This window comes from Sciurus vulgaris (assembly GCF_902686455.1).
Source record: "Sciurus vulgaris genome assembly, chromosome: 7".
Lineage (NCBI taxonomy): Eukaryota > Metazoa > Chordata > Mammalia > Rodentia > Sciuridae > Sciurus > Sciurus vulgaris.
In genome coordinates, this window is record NC_136467.1 from 44,111,036 (window position 1) to 44,132,943 (window position 21,908).

General features: G+C 37.7%; 1 pseudogene across 1 annotated transcript; it reads left to right on the plus strand.

Annotated features, from left to right (window-relative positions):
* The first annotated feature begins 16,829 nt into the window (after positions 1 to 16,829).
* On the plus strand, positions 16,830 to 20,898 carry LOC306665711 (DNA-directed RNA polymerase I subunit RPA43-like; annotated as a pseudogene). The gene is made up of 3 exons: positions 16,830 to 16,892; positions 17,837 to 18,621; positions 18,654 to 20,898. The product of its transcript is annotated as a DNA-directed RNA polymerase I subunit RPA43-like (transcript).
* The last annotated feature ends 1,010 nt before the right edge of the window (positions 20,899 to 21,908 follow it).

The window sequence follows — 21,908 nt, forward strand, 5'->3', positions numbered from 1 at the left end:
TTACTGGATAAATAAAATTTATTTCAAAGTGACCTGGTGTATTATTTTCAAAATTCCATTCTGTTTCTAGCAGACTTTTCATTTGGAGGTAGAGGAGAGCTGCTAGCCTGTTGGATATCATACTCCAATTTCCAGGAGCCCCACCTTGTATGGCAGGGTGTGGGTCGTGACTTCCTTTCTGCTGCAGTTGCAATGCTTACCACTAGAGGGAGGGATCAGACCATACAGCTGCAAGCCTGGACTTGGCCATTTCACCTTCTTCATCGGCAGTTGGAAGTAACTCAGGAGACCTTGGTTAATAATAAAAGCAGATGCTGGGGCTGGGGTTGCGGCTCAGTGGTAGAGTAATTGCCTAGCATCACTAGTGTGAGGCACTGGGTTCAATTCTCAGCACCACATATAAGTAATTGAATAAAATATAGATCCATCAAAAATAAATAAATAAAAGCAGATGTCTTCTAGTTCAATGAAAAGAGATGAGTTTGCAATACCTGTGAAGGGAAGGAGCCTTGAAGTGAGAAAAACTAACATACTTTATGGTTGGAATATGAGGGGTCCCCCAAAAGCTTCTGTATCAATCAATAAAGGAATGCTCAGGGGGTAAAGCGATTGAGTGTGAGAGCTGTAACCTCATCAGTCCATCTAGTTTGAATGGTTGGGTGATAACTGTAGGGAGGTGGGGTGTGGCTGAAGGAGGTGGGTCACTGGGTGTGTGTCCTGGAAGGGTTGCTCTTCCTGTGGCACCTCTCCCTTTCTTTTTCTCTTTCTTTCTTTCCCTTTTTCTCTCCCCTTTCTCCCTCCCTCCCTCCCTTCCGCCCCCCCACTCCTTTCTGACCCCACCATAAGCTGAGCAGCTTCCTCTGGGCCCTTCCCACATGATATGCTGCCCCACTGTGGGCCCAGAGCAATGGAGTCAGCCATCTATGGACTGGGATCTCTGAAACTGTGAGTGCCAAATAAACTTTCCTCTAAATTGTTCTTGTTGGGTATTTTTGTCACAGAGATGCAAGAGCTGACTAAAATACATGCTTAGTATCCTGGAGCAAGGTTTCTCAACCTCAGCACTATTAACATTTTATTTGTTCATTTTTTTAAGGTTCCACATATTTAGTACCAAACCAACCTACTAGTGCAGAGTATAGAAACAAAAAGAAAAATCAGATTCCCAAGAAAACATATCCAACTGTCCAGACGGGTGACATTTTCTGCTTGGTATAGTAAGATGACAGTGACCCCGATAGAGCATATTTATGTACGACGTTTGCTGTTCTATTCCTTATAACCCCAGCCTGGTTCTTCTCCAATATCTCCTCTTGGGGTTGCACCTTATTTTGTTACCAGTTTTTACCTAAAACCGTTGAAGGGACTCTGATGGTTTTGTTTTTATTTTTTGGCCAGGGATATCTTGATTCTGAGAAGATAAGAAGAGTAATAGAGTCAAGCATGCACACAGTGATCAGAGAAAAGACCACTATTCACTTTTAAATCAGACAATTCTGTTACTGGGACTACTCTGTGTGCTGTAAGATGCTTAGTAACATCCCCGACTTCTACTTGTTAGACATTAGTAATGCCTTTCCCCCAGCTAGGACAACATGATACCATCACAAATCCCCAGGGGAGCAAAACTGACTCTGATTGAGAAAAACTGTCATTGAGATCCAAAATCTTCTGAAGACCTGAGACCTCAGAGAATAAATGAAAGATATCCTCTTCCTGGTGCCTAGGGAATGTAGGATTCTTCTTGTCCTGGGAATCCAGAATTCAAGGCTATGCATGGAATGAATTGGGATCATCTGTAAGTAAAATCTAAATGAAGAACAACCAACATCCTAGCATGTAGCATAGAGGCTAAAGAAATAAGAAATAGCTTGAAAGCTTACAAATAAGGAGAAAAGACAAATGGATCTAAAGAGATGAACTAGAGGTGATATCTGCAAGAGGGAGTCATTAGGCTCAAAAGGCAATGCCTCCACCAAGGGGGAGACTCTTGGGGAGATATCTGCATGGGAAGGAGCTGTTAAGTTCTTCGAGTCAAATAAAACACTTCTCTCCAGAATCCCCTCTTACACTATTTTCTGTCTCACTTGTTACTATTACCCTTTAGTCAATCCTTTTGGAATCTTTGAAGTCATTCTTCACAGTGATTCTTTTCAGGGAGAAAATGATTCCAATATGAAATTTCCTATCAAATAGAAATACTTATGGCCCATAGGACTTCAGATTACTTTCACAGTTGTAAGTTCCTTAACTGTGAAAGTAATGTTAATGTTTTCTTAACATTTATAGCAGGCTGGCAACATCTCCCTTATTTGCAAGCATTTTGACCACAGTAAACCAAACATTTAATCAAGAGGAAAGAACTACCAGGCACAGTGGTACACGCCTGTAATCCCAGCGACTCAGAAGCTGAGGCAGGAGGATCCAGAGTTCAAAGCCAGCCTCAGCAACTTAGGGAGGCCCTAAGTTGAGACCCTGTCTCTAAAAATAGGGCTGGGGATGTGGCTCAGTGGTCAAGTGTCCCTGATTTCAATCATTGGTACCAAAAAAAAAAAAAAAAAAAAAAAAAAAAGAAAGAAAAAAATTCAGGAAAGAATTGAGCTTATGTATGAGAAAAAAAAAATCTGAGTATATCACTTGTAAAGCTCATTAATTCAAAGCCCTGCATATTCTGAAACACTATTTAGAGGATTTTAAACTGCTGGATGCTCTGATTCAGGTAAAGGTAATATCTGTGGGTCTGGGATCATGACACCAATAGCCCCCTGGTTAGTGATATGGTCAGGTCCACCCTCTGGTACAGCTGGGGGTTAGTTAAAGTTATCCATTCACCTCTTTAGAGTGCTTTATAGAAAAGATAGGGGAATCCATCCCATCCAATGATCAATTCTCTTGTTAAAGTATATTTTCTAAAATCAAGTGACTAAAACCCATTAAACTCACATTCAAGGACATCTGACTTGAAAACTATTGCATTGTTTACTGCAGAGGGTCATGGTCAGCAAAACTCAATACATGTTTATTAATTTAACCTATGAATAAGTGAATAAGTGCATGGCTACACTTAGAGCTGAAAATACTCTAGTGTTAACATTTGTGCTCAAGCGTGGAAATACTTTTGTCTTTTCTGAAAATTTGCTGTAGGAAGCAAAGATATTTTAGCTAGAAGATGGCATTGGTCCCCTGCCTACATTCCATTTATCAGCTGAAGTACCATCTTACAAAGACCCTGAGGGTTAGTTACTAGCAACTCAGTTTCCCCTTTCTTTTTACAGAGAAGTCAGAAACTACTACCTCTACCATGGAGGTTAGGCTGCCCAAAGACTGACAGACATGGGATTCCTAATGTCAGCCCCGGTGTCTCAAGGTGACTCAAATCTGTTTCAGAGCTTGTCTATAGGATCAAAGTGAAGCTATTGTTGAGTTGAGACCACATTCTTGCTGAGCTTTATTAGTCCTTTTCCTGCACAACTCTTCTCCTGAGACCCTCTGCCAATAAATCACTTGAACACGTCTCTCCATCTCTGGTTCTGCTTTGAGGAAATCTGACCTAAGGCATTTATTGCATACTCAGAGTAACCAAGGCCACATGTCAACATTAGTGCCTTTCCCAAACTTCAGACAAAGGGGATGACCAAGCATCCTAACTGCACCCAGTTTTCTAGTTGTGAAGTCACTGCTGTCATCTTATTTTAAACTTTAATTTAAACTCAAAGCCTATGATCGCAAATCCTTGGATGAAAGCAATGTGATGGTGAGACCTCAGGATGGGTATTTGTAGAATAGTGGAATATAGTCTACTATTATAAGCCGGAAAAACCCTTGGAAATCTTGTAGCTTGACATCTTATTTTACAGATAAGTTGATGTAGTCCAGAGACGTGATTTCCTCAAGTGATTCAGCTACTGAGTGGCAAAGCTGGGACAGAGGCAGCTTCCAATCTCCTGTTTTTGTGACTTCTCCAAACCTCCCTGCTTCCTGTTAGGAACTGTGTTTAAATGATGGAATCTGATGAGTTGAGGGCTATGCAAGCAAGTTGAAAAAAATGTCCTAAGCTCTCAACATGCATGAAATATATATTTTTTTTATTTAAGCACAATAGGATTACTATCTAGATAATTATTTTAAATAATCTATTCCATATAAATTTAATGGGTTTTCTTCCTGGGTATCATTAAATTAATAAGACAAGATCCCATCTTCAAGGAGTTTGGTAGGGAAAACTATCAAACACTGGGGCTTCCCTTGTGAAACTCGTGGAGCCAAAGAGAGGCTGTAATTAACCTCCTCTAGCAGACTTGTGGTGAGTTTCCCAGAATAAGTAATATTTGAGATAATTCTTGAAAGGGAAAGTAGAATTTTAATAGAAAAAGGGGATGATATAAAAAGGTAAGAGAAGGAGCAACAGCAATGGGAAAAGAAAGTTTGGGCATGGAAAGCTTTCCCATGTAGCTGAAGCTTTACCACATGGTTCTCAGGAGTGGAGGTCAGAAGCCTGAACATTTGGATGGGATTATTGTGAAGGGCCTGGGATGCTGTACTCGGTGTTTGGTTTCCTAATTCTAATGCCTCTCCAGCTCTTCTTCTTATTTTCATTTATCTGCATATTTCTCTATTCTTCTTTAGTTTCCATGGGAATGCTTTTAATATGCATTTAATGGGGCTGGGGTTGTGGCTCAGTGGTACAGCGCTTGCCTAGCAAGTATGAGGCACCGAGTTCAATTCTCAGCACTATATACAAATAAATAAAATAAAGGTCTATTGACAACTACAAAAATATTTTTTTTAAAAGGCATTTAAGTTACAGAAGGGCAAGAGGAGAAAAAAACCTGTATTTCCATCTTCATTTTCTTTTTTTGAGCATTCATGAAGAGAAAGAAGCTACCACACTAGTAGATTAAACTGTAACTTCCATGAAAACATTAGATTGCCAATTCCTCAACTACCAAAACAAAGAAACTAACATACTGAGCATTTATTGCACTACCAACTATGTTGAGCACTTTTCAATCATTTAATTCTCACGAGTTATTCCAAGAAAGGTATAGCATAAACATCTCAAGATAAGAAACCTTGGGCCCAGGAGTTCAGTCCCATTGTCAAGGTCACACAACTACACTGAAGCCTTTGTACAGTTTCGTCTCTCAGTACAGCTTCCCAGGAAGCATGGCTTGTGCACACCAGGGCCAGAGGTACAGCATGTAAGAACTAGGCACTGAAATTCTTGGTAAAAGAAATAATGAAGCAAAAAAGAGGAAGAGAGGAAAGCAAGATAAGAGAAAGGAAAGAGAGAAACATTAAAAGGGGGAAATAAAGATAAGCTTCAAAAACATTGAATTGGTTATAAATTTTTATCCTTTCATTAAAATGCTTAAATATTCAAGTGTCACAGCTTTTAGTATAATGGCGGGGGGGAACAGGAAAATATTTGGCAGTTTTAAATGTGTGCTTATGTGCTTATGTGTGCACGAGTATGTGTATTTTATTTTATTCTATAAAGGTAGTAGGCATATAGTCAAAGGAGACCATGACATTAGTTACAGAGAACACTGCAACAGGGTGTTGCACTGGGAGAGAAAGACTGAACTCAGGATCCAATATATTTTGATCTCTGCTTTACATAGGCTTAAATTATGAGATAAAACTCAACAAAAAGAAAATCCTGAAAGGCACGGTCGGTCGCAATCTTTGGTAACAATTAATATGTAAATGCCTTTAAAACTTCACCATCTAAATGCTTTAAAATTTCTTGCAATAAAATGTCATTTATATTTCACATTTATTAAAATCCTTTGTTAAAGGAATGTATTGAATTATTTTAATGTACTCTCATCCATATGTATGATAATGATAAATAATTTATTACCTAAACACATTATTTTTCCCCCTGTGGATTAGCATTGCTAGGTTTGGCTTGGCTCTGGAATACAATGGGAAATATTGGATTTCAGACACTTAGAGGAAATTTTCTGCCCATGCATGCCAGATGAACACATATTACACTATTTACATATATTATATTTCTTCTCTTTCCCACTTGGGGAAACAAAGCCCATAAATAATATTTATATTGTTAGCAATGGAGTCTTTGTTTATTGAACCTTATAGAGCATCAGGTGTTTTTTTCCTTGGGTCCTTAAACTAAAATTTAATTGTCCCATGTCACATCTGTTCACATCAATCAGGTTACATTATTTCTTTACAATGTATTCTTTGAGGTGATATGATTGATGTGACTAAATACGATGGATCCAAAAGGTCTGTCAGGCACTACAGAAAATCTCAGAATCTTAGACCTGCAGGCCAAGGAATCTCTGTCTGTGCATAATTTGGTACAGAGTTAAATTTAGAAGGGCAACACAGTTCACCAGATTAAGGATTTTTGACAGTGATTTTTGACAAACTACTTTTTGATTATAAAGAAAAAATATGAGTAATTTGCTGGGGCAGAGTTAGGGTTAGAGAATCACTGCCCTATTGCAAATAGGATAAATTCAGGGAAGAACCGGAGTAGAAAGGGATTTGCAGTGGGAAGACTCTATTTTGAATCCCAGCTCCTCATGTTCCAGTAATGTGACCTTGCAGAAGTTACTTTAATTCTCCATTCCACAGCTTCTCATCTGTGTCATCCACCACAGTGAATAGTGTGAGACTAAGAAACAGTGTAGCTGAAGGAAAGTTTTAATTTACAGAGTATTACAGGAGACCCCACCATTTTGTTGAGGGCCCACAAGGAATAGGAATCCAATTAATTCTTTTAAAACCACAGGAAAAGTAATTGTTGACATAATTGGGTCTTTAATAGTCAGGACCAACTTTAATTTTAAAAGAAAGTTAAATGACAGGAGGTCCAGCATCCTACAACAGGCAACAGCTGCCTTCCTATTTTGACCATTCAAGTATTTTGTGAAAAGTCCGAGTGGTCTTTCATGTTAAAAACATTCTCCTGTCAGCTGGTATGTTCTTCATGTGTGTGTGGTTTTTTAAAATTCATTTTTATTGTAAACAAATGGAATACATCTTGTTTCTCTGTTTGTACATGAAGTAGAGGCATACCATTTGTGTAATCATACATTTACCTAGGGTAATAGTTTTTGATTCATTCTGTTATTTTTTTCTCCCCCCCACCCCTCCCACCCCTCTTATCCTTCTATACGGTCCCTCCTTCCTCCATTCTTGCTCTTCATGTGTTTTGATGTCATTATAAACCTTAAATGGGGAAGCTGTACCAGTCTTATTAGAATTCTGGGATTTTCTCCTTTCTACATTTTGTTCCTGTTAAAGACATCTATTTAGGGTCTGCCAGTGACTTTGGGTGCCTTTTTTTGTTTGTTTTGTTTTTATAGGTGTTCTGATACAAAATAACTTGTAAGTTGTTTTTAGCCATCTGTCATTGTAAGTAAAATTTAAGCTGACCATTGTCTGCAAAAGTTTTTGGACAAATGGTCAGGAGCAGAATAAAGAACTGCATCGTTAACTAGAAGTTGGAGTGGGAAAAGTAGTGACTAGAAAGTCCAAATGTAGGGGAAAGAGCCCTGACTGTGGGGAGATGATACTTGGATTTTTCAAAAAGAACTGCTTTCTACTGAGGTCAAGTGTAGTTGAAATTGCCATTCAATTTTCAGCTGGAGCCTTGGCAGGGACATTTAAACTCTCTGTGCTTCAGTCTTCTCATGGATAAAATCTTTCCTTCTGTGATTTAACTTCTATATCCTGCGGTTGCAGATTCACACAACTACAACCCATATGTGCAAAGAAAAGCCAGCTTCTTTAGCCTCTTGGGTAATCATAAAATACATATAAATCAGTTTTAACCCAATTCAGCTTGAAGCAATAGGATCCAATAATTAAATTTTTCTCTGTAGGTAACTTGGAATTTATTATATTACCCAAGTTGTTTTGGGATTCTGCTCCTTTCTGTGTTCCTCCCCGAGTAACATCTGGGAGGAGGTGGTGTTCTTGAACTTCTACTTATATCTTTGGGGAATAAGATGGAGTTATAGGGCAGGATTACGGAGAAAATTGAGGAAAACAGAACCTCCTAGACCTCAACCTGGTGCTTAGGGGTATGCTGTCTGGCTTGTCTCATTTATGGGCTTGAGTTCTTTACTGGTGTTCACTGCTGACAATGATGGCAAAGAGCTCAAACCCTCTTTATCTTCAACTCAGTGATGATGGACTTGGTTTTCTCTCCCCATGGTCCTGGTCCAGCCTTGATACTCCTTACAATTGTCTGTACATCTGAACCTCAGCCAGAATGTTCTGCTCTTCAAACTGCAGCTCCCAGAACCACCATCTTTACATCAGCAGCCATCCCTGACAAACTCCTGGTTAGAACTGAGAATCTGTGGAATGGATTTGAGAACAGGTAGGACCATGAATAGAGCACATCAGTTTTCAAAAACATCTCTCAGGGTTTCCAGGTCTGCCAGGTGCTCTCCCCACATCACTTGTTGGAATAAGTCTCTCTGGGGTCATATGACCTGCTGTAATATGGATCAGGTATCTGCTAGGCTGCCAGGTTCAGTTCTTAGTGGTTGGACAGGGGTCATCCTTCACCTGAGGATTCTTTTTTATATTTCTCCTGGGCTAGGTTTTCTATTCCTCATATCCTTCATCTTCAGGTTTCTAGGTTTGTCTGCTCATTTTTATTTTTTATTTTTTTGGTACCGGGGATTGAACCCAGGGATGTTTAACCTCTGAGTCACATCTCCAACACTTTTTTATATTTTATTTATATTTTGTATTTAATAAAATATATTTTGTACTTTATTTATTTATCAGGGTCTCGCAGATTTGCTTAGGGCCTCGCTAAGTTGCTAAGATTGGCTTTGAACTCACAATCCTCCTGCCTCTGCCTCCTGAGACGCTGGGATTATAGGTGTGCACCACTGAGCCCGGATCATCTGCTCAATTTTTGAAACATATTTTCTTAGTTTCATGGAAAATTGTATCAGGAAGTTTGTTTTGAGGTTTTTATTCCTGAAGATAATTGAATATCTTTGTTTTATCTAATGCCTGATAGTGTGGCTCTGGGTGGAATTTTAGGTGGTAATAATTTTGTTCCCTCCTATCTTCCAATTGACTGTTGAAAAGTCTGAGGTTGATCCTTTTGGGATTTGGGTTTTGGGATTTTATTGATTTTTATTATGTTTTGAAATAGGTAATATTTGCATGGTATAACTTCAGAAGCAACAAAATAGTAACTGAGAAAAGTCAGTCTTCCTCAGGTTCCTTTTCCATCAGCCAACTGGCTTTCCATCCTCAGGACAGCAAGCGTGACTGCTAGCTTTTCATAATATTCAACTTCCAAAGATATTCTGTGTATATCTGTATCTACATATTGATGATCATATCAACCTAAATCCTATAGTTTGCAGAGATTTTTGTGTGTGCATGTGTGTGTGTTGTATATTATACGCTACAGGAATCAGAGAAATTGTGTGTGTGTGTGTGTGTGTGTGTGTGTGTGTATGTGTGTATGTGTGTGTTGCACTGGGGATTGAACCCAGGGCCTCATACGTGCTAGGCAAGTGCTCTACCACAGAGCTATGTTTCAAGCTCGAATCAGAAGTCTTTTTAAACATACTGGTTATAGAAGAAGCTCAGTGTAGTGGCACACGCCTGTAATCCCAGAGACTTGGAAAGTAGAGGCAGGATAATCACAGGCTAAGGCCAGCCTCAGCAAGTTAGCAAGACTTTCAACAACTTAGCCAGACTCTGTCTCAAAAAAAAAAAAAAAAGGCAGGGAATGTGGCTCAGTGGTAAAGTGCCTCCGGATAAAATAAATGAATATACAAAAATAAAAGTATTGGAGAGGCACCAGATCTAATACAACTATTCACATTTACCTAGGTCTTGCATTATTGCCACATTTTTCACATTTTTCAATGCCATTAGTATTGTGGATCTTATCAACAAACAAAATGATTCCAACATTTCAATTTTTTAAATTAATTAATTAATTTTTATTTTTTATATGTTTATTTTATTTATTTTATGTGGTGCTGAGTATCAAACCCAGTGCTTCACATGTGCTGTGCAAGGCAAGTGCTCTACCACTGAGCCACAACCGCAGCCCAGATTCCATTATTTTTAGAACTTTGTGCTCACCATGGGCACCTATGTGTACCAGGCAGAGGGGGAATCCTCTGTCACCTTCAGATTCTCCCTCACCTCCTCTCCTGTCCTTTTCTTTGTATTCTCGTCCTTGGTCTAATTCTTCTCTCAGGCTGACCATCTCCTTTAGTAGCTCCTGAAAGAGTGAATGAGAGTTCATTTCTTACTTAACCAGGCATAAAAGACTACTTTCTCTCTTGAAATGTACAGAAGTAATTTTCAGGAAAGACTTTTTCTTCAGAGTTTGAAGACCTTGCTCCAGTACTAAAATTTAGGAATCTAAATTGACTCTTAGCTTTTGTGTGCCACAAGTTTTTATTCTCCAGATAGAGTAGAATACCACCCCCTTTATCCCCCTATGTTGTGGAATTTAAAATGTTGTACCTTAATGTAATTTTTTTTTTTTTTTTTTTTTTTTTTTTGGTACCAGGGATTGAACCCAGGGGTATTTAACACTGAGTCACATCTCTAGCCCTCTTTAAAATATTTTACTTAGAGACAGGGCCTCACTAAGTTGCTGAAGCTGACTTTGAACTTGTAATCCTCCTGCCTCATCCTCCTGAGCTGCTGGGATTACAGGTGTACATCACTGCACCCGGTTGAATGAGTCTTGTTAATCCAGGAACTCTTCAGTTTGTGGGACTTGATGTATTTCATTGTTGATTTCTTTCTCTTTTTTATTTTTCTCAAGCATCTATGTCTATAGAAATCAAAATCTCTGGACCAGTCTACTTTTTAAATTCTTTTTCTCCCCTTTCTTATTGATTGATTGATTGATTGAGTGATTGATTGATTGATATTTCTTGGAAATGGCTTCAATATTATATCCAGTTCTTCAGATGGGTTTCTCAATTACTATTAGCTTTCTAATTTCCAAGAACTCTTTTTATTGTTGGATTTTGTTCATAATTGATTGGTTTCTTTTTTGCTTTTATATTGTCTGAAGTATTGTCTCTTTTTTTTCTTAAAGGAGATTTATGATAGTATTTGGGGAAAGCTGCTCCCCCACCCCACTTGTCATAAGCTGAGAAATTTTTGTTGATTTGTTTTGGGGTTCTTCCTATTACAGTGTTTTGTTTTGTCCTGTTCAGAGGTGGTTTAACAATTCCAAACACAGTATTTCCCATTAGTTTTTAAAAGCTATTTACAAAAAGTTTTATTCTACTACTTCTACTTTTAAATACGTCAAACACTTCTAAATATATAGACAGACTAGATATTCCACATAAGAACCTGTCAACTATGCACACAGCACTGGTAAATAAATTGCACCCAGAGCAATGGTTATAGTCTGAGGTATCTTCTAATATGACCATTTTGTTCTTGGACTTTCCCTCCTCACTTCTCTCTACTTTCAGTTCAGTGGACAAGTGCAGGCATGTGTAACACCTAGAGGTGGTTGAACAACTTCACGTCCAAAAGTCATTTACAGAGGACAAGCTTTCCTATGAATTTCAACACAAAATGTATAAAATGTACTAATTTTACTAACTACTTGGTCATATACTGGCAACCTCTTTAACATGTAGAGACTAGCTGTTGCAAAATTGGAACTCAATTGTCCAATATATACACAGCAAAACAAAATGCACAAAGCATACAGAAAACTGATGTCTGAAAATGTCCCAGTATGGACACACTAACATATTACTTTTTGCAATTGCTTCCCTCCCATCTCCACCATGTCACCTAATAAGGACAGACAGTACTATATTGCTTACAGAGGTGGTTTAACAGTTCTATTCCCAAATAACAATATTTCATATGAATTTGGGAAAAAAGATATTTACAAAGTGATATTTTACCATCTCTACATTTAACATATTTTGGACACTTCTAAACATCTAGACAGACAAGATGTTTCAAGTAAGAACTCAATTTTGTCCACTATGTACATGACGGTCTTGAATAGACTGCACACGTGTAACAATAGTTATAATTTGAAAATGCAGAGGCTTTCTTCAGGTGCCTGATTAAGAAGATGAAAACACTGGATGGAAACTCTAAGCACATGAATGGGGATTGGGGACTTTATTTGTCCACGTTACATTAGGGAAGCAGATACTCTCTATATTTTTAAAAATTCTCAATCTCTTTTTTGCTATTCTTTTTCTTTTATCTTTTCTTTTCTTTTGAGACAGGTTCTCACTACATTGCTCAGGTTGACCTTGAACTTCCAATCCTCCTACCTTATCCTGCTGAGTCTCCTATTACAGGCATGTGTCACTGTGTCCAGAAGAACTTCTATACGTGTTGAGAGATTTGTCAGAAGAATTAGAACTAAATAACTGTGGGAGGTACTTGGGAAATGAAGAACTGAGAAAAGAGAAAACGTTAATAGTAAAGTCACTAGTAGGTGGACAAATCGGGGTTTCTAGGGAGATTTAAGAAGCTTATCATGTCCAGCTACATCAGAGTGGGACTAGTCACAGGACCTCAAGGAGAGGACTGTAGAAAACTGTTACCTCTGTGCTGTCTACTATAGGTTTGCCAGCAGGTGTCTGATGATAGGGTCTGGGAAAGTTGTTAGGGCCTATGGGTTGGAAGAAGAGCTAGACATGGAAATGAGGAGCAGGAGAGATAAGTTGTGATCTACCTGACAACCTGCACTTTCCGTTATCATATTTAACTGTGGAATTTTTAGTTTTGTTTTGTAGCAGGGATTGAACCCAGAAGTGCTTAACACTAGTTCCTCCCCTAATACAAGTTTCCCAGTTTGGATTCCTCTGGTTGTTTGTTTGTTTGTTGTTGTTGTTTGTTTTGTTGTTGTTTGTTTTTGTTGTTGTTGTTGTTGTTTTCTGAGTTGTATCTTGGATCATCCCTGTTTTTAGAGATATCCAGTATATCCAGTTTCTGTGACTTGGACTAGGTTAGCCCTTATCTCCCTCTTCTGCTAATTTAAAAATAAGTTTTCTTTGTTTTACTAAGTTCTTGCTAATCTATTTGTTTTCTAGTTTGTGAAAAATTTTACCTTTTTTCTTTCTTTCTTTTTTTTTTTTCATAGTTGGGGATTGAATCCAGATCTTTATACATACTAGGCAAGTACTTTACATCCCCAACTATATCACCAACCCATTAGCTTAGAAAATTTTAGAGCTGTCTCCATATCTATTGTTTTTGTTAGTTTAGGTCTATAAAATCATTTGTTGTCATTTTAATGTGGTCTTTAAAGAGCAAAATAGAAATCGATGCACCTGCTTATATGCCATCTTTGACTTGGAGTTCACACAAACTTCTTTAATTCCTGTGGAAATAAAAGTGATTGGAGTTTTAAAATATTCATGTGGCCCAGGGTGGGAATATTCAAACAGAAAGGGCCTGGAGCACATATCCTGGATATTCTCTCACTTAGACTTTTGTCTACAAAATAACAAAACAGCCAGATCTGCAGGTTGGAGAAGAGATGGACATTGAACCTGAGCTTTGAGCATGTTCTCTACCACTGAGCTACACCTCCACCTCCAATCACAGGAATGTCACTTTTGTTCAGAGACCTGAGGAAAGTGAGGGAAGTGGGGAAAGAAACATCCCGGCAGACGCATGTAGGACATGAGAAGATTAGACTGACCCACGGTTCAAGGAAAATTACCTCAGTGAGGAGTGCTGCTGGAGGGTTTGGTAGGGTTCTTAACAGAAACCCTGGTTGTCCTGTAGGTCCTTTTTCAGTCACACCTGTACCCTTGGAGGACCAAGATTGTCCATAGCAAGGGTACTCAGAAGAATTCACTCTTCCGCAATAGGTAAAGCTTGGGGAGCCTCAGGAAGGAGAGCTTGTGTTTTCACAAGGTCTGGCATGAAGTTCAGCATTCATATCAAACCAAGTCTGTGAATTCCCTAAAGAAGGACTGTGCTTTCCAGTGGCCCATGGACCTAGAAGGAGATATGTCAAACCCAGTAATCTTGAAATTTTTCTTGAAAATGCTGTCCCTATGGTTGGAAGAGGGTTGTTATTTGCATCTGGTGAGACCAGAGAGCAAAGATGCCCTTTTCTTTTGCCTCTGCAGAGAGGTACTATAAGAATCAAAGACTGGCACATTGAAAAAATGAACAAACAAATCAACTGCTTCTATCATGTATGACTTGCTGGTGTGTCCCTATTTGAAGGAGCCTCACAGGCTGACTGAGCAATTGAGAGAGATCAACTGTGAGCAAGTGAAGGAAAAGGGCTGATTGCCTCAGCTGGTTGGTAACTGGAAAGGCGAAAATCATGAAGCCCGATGGGTCTCATTGAACCACTGGTGACAGGACAGGCAGAATCAATCTTTAAAAAGAAAGTAATGAGGGCTTCCTGGGAAAAAATTATAGCACACACATGCACAAGAAGACTTATTGCAGCTGTGAAACATAATATTAAAAAATAAACCTCATTAGACTAATTGGGAAACAGGGTGGTCCTTGCTCAGGACTCTATTAGCAGTTTGGGAGATAAAGGGAAAAAGAACAACCTATAACAGAAGCAAAACCAAGCAAAGATGGGAATTATGAGGAGAAGAGGAGACTTTGAGGGCAGTTTCAGGAGTTAGAACAAAACACAAATTAGAATTCCCCAGAAATAAAATTAGAAAGGAATAAGCAGAGAACTAACAAGTAAGCAGAAAATAAACTAACATTTTATTTCTGATAAAAGAAATTTAGGACAAAAGAAAAAAGAAGTCAACATGAAAGAAGGCAAAACATAAAAAAAAACTATTAGTTGAAAGTATGTGAACTAATGAATCTCACAATAAAATGACAGGGAATTGTCATCTTGGGTGAAAAAATACATCTGTCTAACATATTTCAAACAAAGTAGAGGGGGAAAGTGGAAGGACCAGGAAAAATTTTACCAGGGAAATGAGAAATTAAAAGCAAGCAAAATTAAAACAAGATCAACACAATGCAGGGAAGGGAAGAATAGAAGTACTCTGGATTAGACAAAGGGGAATGAAGAGGAGGGAGCAGGATGGGAATAGGAAAGAGAGTAGAATGAATGGGACATCACCTTCCTAGATTCATATGTGAATACAAGACCAGTGTAACTACACATCATGTACAACCAAAAGAATGAGAAGTTATACTCCATGTATATATAATAGGTCAAAATACATTCTACTGTCATGTATAACTAAAAGAACAAATAAAAATTTTAAAAAAGAAAAAAAGACCAAGAGAAAATTCTACACCAAACTATTTAAACTGTGATCATAATATGAACAACAATGTGCATGCTAAATGTAATTTTCAAGAAAATATACAAAGCAAAAACAGAAATAATCAGAATATAATTTTTAAAATTAATATTTTATAGAAGAAGATGGACATAGATTAACCATACATAGAAAGGATTTAAATAATGAAAGAAGCTCACTCTAATAGATTTAGACATAGATCCTTTTACTCAACAGGGATTACACATTCTATTCTTATACACATGGAACAGTTATAAAAACTAATCATATGCTTCATGAAAATTTTAAAAGGAGATTTTTATAGGCCACATTTTCTAATTATCAAAATCATAGCTACTTTTGAATAAATACGAATTCTCCGAAATATCAATTTAATAAAAAAGGAACTCAAATAATGAATTACAGATTACATAGAAATTATTAAAAGAAGTTATACTTCTAAGCAGGTAAAGTTGCTCTCATGGGACAAATTAAAGATTTGAAATTCCAGAATAAAGTATATATGTGAACTTTTAAAAATATATGTATAGTCCCTTTTTTTTTTTTTTAATTGATGATTGAACCAGGGGGCATTTTACCACTCTGTTACATCCCTCGTCATTTTTATTTTTTTTTAATTTTGAGAGAGGGTCTTGCTAATTTGCTAAGTCTAGGTTGTTGAGACTGGCCTCCCAAGTCGCTGGATTTACAGGCATGGACCACCATGCCTAGCTCTATGTATGTTTTTATGAGCATGGGTATAGTATAAAGGATACAGACTCGACTGTTAATAATAGTCAGAGGAGGAGGAGGATGTTTAACCATATCTTCACATATCTCTGTATTATTGCACCAGTCATAATGAGTATTTCATTCTTTATAATTAATATACTTAAATTTTATACCACTAATTGGTAAATCACTTAAAAATAAACTCAATTGGGAAAGGCTGCTAGCACTTTCCAAAAGACTATAAATTCAATGAAGTACGTGCAGTGAGATGTGCATTTTTCCTAATAAACTAGTTTTACAAGAATTTTATATTTATAGAAACTTATGAATACAGTACAGAGAATTACCACATACCCCATACCTAGTTTCTCTTATTACATCTTATAATAGTATGATAAATTTGTTACAATTCATGGATCAATATTTATATATTATTAACACAAATCTGTACAAATATGTGAAGTCTTTATCATGGTTTCCTTAGCTTTTTTTTTTTTTATTTTTGTGCAAATTATTTTTTATTCATTCTAGTTAGTGAACTCTCCTTAGCTTTTACCAAATGTTGTTCTACTCTTCCAGGATCCCACCCAGCGTAAAATGTTAAATATGGTTATCACATTTCATTAACGTTAAATATGGTTATTACATTTCATTGAGTTTGTCTGGGCTGCAAGTTTTTCAGACTTGTTTTTGATGACCCTGTCAGGTTTTAAGAATACTGGCCAGGTGTTTTGCATAATATCCCCCTTTATCATTTTTTGATATTTTCTTATTGGAATGTTGCTGTGGGTTTGGGAGGCAAAGGTCTGTCTTTCATAGAGTGTCTGATCCATGACTTACACTATTGGTGTTGACCTTGATCGCCTTAGGTCGTGTTTGGCAGGTTTCTCAGCTGTAAAGTCACTCTTTTTCTTTTTCCATACCATAAAATAAAACAAAATTTTATTTCCAAAAATTATATTATGGAATTTGCAAATGTATACTTAAGGAGTAAGTTATGCTGTGCCTCCCTTGAGGGGAGAGTATCCACATAAATTATTTTGAATCCTTTTCTAAGAGAAATTGGCCTCTTCTCACCCATTTACTTATTCTCTTTTAATGTCAGCATGGATTCATGGGTGTTTATTTTATATTGGGTAATAATTCAAATACTGCTTCATTTTGTTGCTAACATTATGCTAATTTTGGCTAATGGGAGTGTTTTAATCTGGTTCCATATCTCTTTGACATACCTCTATCATTTGGGGGTTTTATTTTAGCACTTCCTTATTTTCTAGCATTACAAGATGATCTCATGTTGTATTTTGCCTCCCCCAGTCCCAGAATAAGTCATTTATCCAAGGATCTCTTGTTCCTTTTATGTATGTTTTTTTAGGTCCTTAAAAAATAACCTTAACTTTTCATTTTTGGTGCTGGGCATCAAATCTAGGCCCTTACACATGATACACAAGTGCTCTACCATCCAGCTATAGCCCAGCCCCCTTGTTCCTTTTATTGGAGAATGGATAATGATCTTAGGAACCTGATCTGGATTCTTCCCAGTGTTCTTTGCTTTTGAGGTGTCACTGCTTTTCTATGCCACCTCAGCTGATAGAACAAGGAAATACATGTGTGTATACTAATTCATGCATGCATACACACACACAAGTACATAACTATTTCTATATGTAAACCTCATACATTAAGCCAAACATGGGTTCTTACCGATGTCTCCAACTTGAGCCCATTGCCACCTGAATCAATTCCAGCCTCTTCTGCTTGTTTATCTGTAACCCTGATTGCAACTGTGAGACACCTACCTTCCTCTGTTCATCCACTTAATAAACTTTGCGCTTCAGGAGTCTCCGTGGCCGAAGGCGGCCTCCGAGGGGCCAGTGGTAGGACCGGTCGGTGTCCTGCCTTGCCCGGAGCTGCCCCCTTATGCTGCTCCTTGTGCTCTGGTGCCTGGTGGCCGGTCCGCATAGAGGGCACATTGCTCTGTCGCCCCTCTACCACAACAGGAAACGCACCGGTATCCGAGAGCAACTAGATGCTGAACTCCTGCGTCTTTTAGGTGTCCCTATTGCATATGATAGCATCAAAGTTGTGGGTGAACTGGGAGATATATATGATGATCAAGGACACATTCATCTTAACATTGAAGCTGATCTTGTTATTTTTTTAGCCCTGAATCTGGACAAAAGCTTATGGGTACAGTTAATAAAGTGTCTTCTAGCTACATTGGCTGTTTAGTACATGGGTGTTTTAATGCCTCTATCCCTAAACATGAGCGTATGTCAGCTGAGCAGTGGCAAACCCTGGAGATAAACGTGGGTGATGAATTAGAATTTGAAGTATTTCGTTTAGACTCAGATGCTGCTGGAGTATTCCGCATTCGAGGCAAAACAAATATTGCTTGTTTGCAGTCCAAGTGCCCTGATGTTTCTGAAGAAGTAACAGAAACTCTCACTGAAGAATCTGTTGAAAAAATTCCAAAGATGAAAAAGAAGAAAGATCCAGAAATTGATGAAGTAAATAATGGTACCACAGAGCTGGCAGATTTTGCAGACATCACTTCAAAGGAAGAGGAAGAGCTACAGGTTAGTAATAATATGAATGGCCTTTGTGAGGAAGAGTCAAAGAAGAAGAAAAGAAGAAGAAGAAGAGGAGGAGGAGGAAGAGGAGGAGGAGGAGGAACCAGGAAGATCAGGATCCTGTTTTTCAACGCAGTGACTCCAGTGGTTACCAAAGTGACTATAAAAAGAAAAGAAAGAAAAGAAAACACAGTGAAGAGGCTGAATTTACACCCGTTCTGGAATGTTCACCTAAGCAGAAACTAAAAAGTAATTGTCTTTAGTGTATTTTAAATATGATTTGATTGATAAAAGATTTATATATGTTGTGCTGGGAGTAGTGGCACAAACTTGTAAACCCAACTACTCAGGAGGCTGAGAGGCCATTCTGGGCAACTTAGTGAGATCTTTTCTCAAAAAGAGCTGGGGATGTAGCTCAGTCGTATAGTACCCCTGGGTTTTATCCCCAGTACTGTAAAATAAAAAGGCTATGGATACCAGCAGTTTATAAAATGGGAAACACTTGGTGAAGAGTTATAGGGGTTTTGTGCTAAAATAAACTGGCTAATTTGGATAGGACCCATATTATTAAAGTGCCATTTTATTTTATTGTAGACAGAATAAAATGTTAAGAGCTGCTCTCATTTTCGACTCTTGAATTCTTCCAGACATTGCTTTTCACATAAGATTTTCTTTGCACTCTGAAGATTAGCAAAAGTACTTTATAATACAGTATTATTGCTATCATTAAGGAAAGTTTGGGATTTTTTCCTCCCTCTGGAATAGGTTTCACCATTAGTCATTTTATGCTGTTTTATTTTGCTTATTTTATTTTTGTTAATCATAGCTATACAGTGTTTCTATTGTTTAACTTAAAAAATGAATTGCCAAAGGAGATTCTGAAATTTCTAAACCCCTTGAGTACCATGCCACTGTTGACTGGTGAATAACAGTCAGTATTTACTACATTTTCCTTCGAGGTGTATGTGTATTTTAATTCTGAAAATTGATGTATTTACCTTGTACTTGTTCATTTGTGCCTCATTTGTGTTGGAGGAAGAAGGAAGATGAAGATAGGATGAGTAGCACACTGACCAGTGAGAAATTTCTAAATTACTTTTTATTCATTGGAATAAGCTATAAGAATTTGTTTTAAAAAGATTTACTAAGAAAAAAATGGAATGTTTTGTGACTTCATGGAAAATACAGTAATGAAACAAGAAACTGGTTGAGGTCAATCATCAGTATGTGAGTATGCATGTATTTACCAGGCTATAATGGCAAACAAGGTAGAGAGATGTACCTCCTTCTCTCATGGAGTATTGTGAGAGAAACAGATGCACATATACAGTATTAGTAAGGAAATAAGAACATTACTAATTGTGTCAGATGCTATAAAACAAAAACTTGACCACTCCTGTTACCTGTGTTAGTATCTGCAAATACTCAAATGGTTCAGTTGACTCTTCCATGTCAGCCATTTTTGTTGCCATTCTTCTAGTACCAGATATAGTACTAGGCTCACAATTTAATATTTGAAAAGTGAATTCTGCTAGTGGCATATCTTGAACTAATCTATAAGAATAAGATAGAGTTTGGCAAGTGGCAGACCACTCACAACATATTGCCTACAAGTAGATGTAGACAATGGAAAGGTACAAGACAGTGTCTTTCATTACAGTTGAGATGCATTAGTCCTTGAAATGTGATTAATCCCAATTAAGATATGTTGTCAGTACCAAATCCATACTAGATTTTGATGACATACAAGAAAAGAATATAAACTTTATCCATTTTTATATTGGTAAAATTATATTTTTGGTTTAATGAGTTAAATAAAATGTTAATTCAGAAAAAAAAAATAAATTTTGCGCTTCCAACATAAATGACTAGTAGTGTTAGAATTGGGAAGTTAAACTGCTGTGGAGAAATTGTTTAAGTCAACTAGACCGCTGTGCTTTTGTGGGGTTTCTTTTGCCTTTACTTATACAAACCCTTTGTACTTCCGAAGTTATGTAGATTGGTACATCTTCCCTGAACATTCTGTATTTGTTCTCTAACTTGTTAACTTTTTTGTAGGGAGGTACTGGGGATTGAACCCCAGGGCACTGTATCACTGAGTCTCATCCCCTGTCCTTTTTATTTTTTATTTTGAGATAGGGCCTCACTTAGTTTCTTAGGGCCTTGCTATGTTGCTGAGGCTAGCCTTCAACTTATGGTCCTCCTGCCTCAGTCTCCAGAGTCACTGGGATTACAAGTGTGTGCCACCACGTCTGGCCCATTTGTTAACTTTTAAAACAATCACCGTATTATTTTACATCTACACTTGCAGGCTTATGTCAAGTCAAGTGTGGGGACTTTAAGTCAAAAATTGGATGTATTTTGGATTGTTCTAGGACTTGCAAAATCAAAGGTACTTTCTCATTTTGAGTTGGTCTGCTTGTTGAAACTGTTGTATCACAAAGGGAAAAATAATAAGTTCTCAAGTCATAGAAAACAGCCAAAAGACTTTCATTGTGTTTACTGTATTTTAAAAACAGGGACAATCAATATCCAGATATTACTTGCACTGTTGCTGCCCTCTGCTTGAAGGTGAGACTCATTTTCCAAGTGGTCTGGAGTTCTGGAGGTGGGAGTTTGCTCATCCCCTGCAACAGAGCCTACACCAGCAGGACTCAGTTAATGTCAGAGAGAAGTGTTACAGTCCCTTTTATTACTTTCCTCAGAGAAGAAATTATGGGCCTTACCTCATTTTTTTTTTTTTTAGAAATAGAAAAAAAGAAGGCTGATGTCTGCCTAATATCTGGGTGTTGAGAGCTGAGGGTTTATTCTTATATATTTATTTTTGGTACTGGGGATCAAACCCAAGGGGTTTTACTGCTGAACTATATCCCCAGCTCCCTTCGTTTTTTACTTTTTACTTTTTAATTATTAATTTTGAGAGAGGGTCTCCCTAAGTTGCTTATGGCCTATGCTGAGGCTGGTTTAGGAACTTGTGATCTTCCTGCATCAGCCCAGCTGTTGGGATTATAGGCAGGGCAACCATGCTTGGTACCTGGCCAGGTGAGGATTCGTACACTGCTGGTGTACATGTAAATATTCCAAGTCTCCCAGATGAGATTTTTCTGAAGATTTTCCACAGGGCATTCAACTCTCTGCAATAAAAACATCAATCACAAAACACAGAATATTTTCAGAGCCAACCAAATAGTTTTGTAGATGAACTCATCCATGCATTGAATGTCACATCTAAGGAATACTGTAGAACAGCACGATAGGGTGGTTTGGAAATCCACCCAGTCTAGGGGTTTCTGAGAACAGCCTTTTAGATGAGGTGCACTTGTTTGTTTGGTATTTG